The sequence below is a fragment of the Protopterus annectens genome, chromosome 4.part0, assembly GCF_019279795.1.
Source record: "Protopterus annectens isolate FY-2018-M chromosome 4.part0, PAN1.0, whole genome shotgun sequence".
In the NCBI taxonomy this organism is placed as follows: domain Eukaryota; kingdom Metazoa; phylum Chordata; order Ceratodontiformes; family Protopteridae; genus Protopterus; species Protopterus annectens.
In genome coordinates, this window is record NC_056733.1 from 82,588,507 (window position 1) to 82,590,426 (window position 1,920).

The window sequence follows — 1,920 nt, forward strand, 5'->3', positions numbered from 1 at the left end:
ACTTTCAGAGGAATGTGTCATTAAGTATGCAGACATATCTGACTGTGGATAATCACTTCCAGAAGTAACATGTCACACTATTTTTCATTATCTATACTCTGTGCAAGACAGCCCTTACCCCCACAGCAAGAGATTTATACTTGAGGCCTAGGCTGGTCCAGGCCCTGTGATCTGTTGTCTGAAATTAGAATGCTAAACTGAGCCACTAACTAATTTAATGATCAGACTGTAACCAAACACCACTAGTAACAAACAGACAATTCACATCATTTTGCTTTGAGTCATTCATTATTACTGCTTTTGTGACCTTTAGCATTCTCTGCTTAGCTTAGCAACTTATTTGTCTGCATAACCAATACCTTTATGTAGATACAGCGGGCTGTGCACAAGTCATGTGAAGCAAGTTGCTCATTAACTCATTTACTTCTTTCTGTATGCACTTTGATTTGACTGGCACATAAGCATATGTAACAACAGATACCTAATAAGTTAATATTTTATTATATCATTTTTCTCACCTTTGTAGTCTTAAGCATGGCGTATGTGTACTTTTTAAAGCAAAGTGTAACATGAGACAGTTACGTCTGTATACTATAATGTAAAAGATTTTTATCTGCTGTGTTGCAGTTATTTTGTTGTCAAAGCAGTGCTATTTGAATTGAGTCTTACTTTAAGATCTCATACTTGCATAGTTTCTGTAAGGTAAGTAAATTAAGAAACATGCTAGATTTGGTAGGAATAAGACATACAGCTGCAGAGATGTGCAACTTAAAAATAGTGTGGCTAAACACTTCTTAATTTTTAATAATTTAAATGCTTAAACTCATAAGGACTATACAATACTATACAGTATATACAATTTGCAAACTATAAAAAAGTACTATACAAACAGTGCAGAGTGAATATAAATCTGATTAATGGTAATTTATCTAATAACGTCAGCCTAATCAAACAAGTGACCTTCAGAAACTGTTAAAAAAAGTTTAAAACAGCAAATTCTACAGGACTGTCCCTTTAAGACAAATGAATGCTGACCATATGTGCCCAGACGTGTTGGGAGCTACCAGTAACCTTGCCTCAACTAAGAGGACATGGCAAAGATAAAGCAGAGCACAACAGCTCCTTTAAATAAACAGGTCCCAGGTTGTTCACTGGTATTTTAAATGTAGACGTCCTGGCAATCAGCAGCCAATGCAGTTAGTGCAAAAGAGTGGCCATAAGCAATATCAAGGCAAGGTAGTCAATAACCTGACCATGGTCAAGTGTGAATTCCATGGTCAGGTAGTCAATAACCTTACCATGGAATTCACACCTGCTGCAGGTGCTCTAGGACACAATAATGCAGCCAATGTAAATGAAGTGCAGTAGCCAAATCTGGAAGAGATCAGTATATGCACAACTGTTGGAATGTTCCCTGGTGGGGTAAAATATTACATTCTGGGGAAGTTCCAGAGATGAAAATATGAAGACTTTACTGGGACTGTCTGGTCCTTCAATGACAGCTTTCAGTCTGCATACACCCCCAGAGTTCTCATTTGAGACACAAATTCCTGTCTGTTTTATCCGCAGAAAATGTCTGGAGGCACAGTTAAGATGTTAGAATAGTAGCATGTAATTCCATAGCTCCACTTTTAGCTAGACTAAGCTTGAGACAAACTACACTCCATTCAGTAATGGACACCCTCTAAGAAACTCTGTATTGCAGCAATTTCAGTCACCTACCCCGAGAAAAGGTGTCATAAGATTGAATAGCATTAGTGTAATGCTGATGTGCAAGACCTCTTTGAATGGCATCTTCCATTGGAAGTTATGCATTGCAAATCAAATAGTCAAGCTTAAGCTCTAGGGAACCCTAAAAGCCAAGAGGTAAATCCAAGAGGTACATAATCTGGAAACCTCTTACTGACCTCCCCAAGGGGT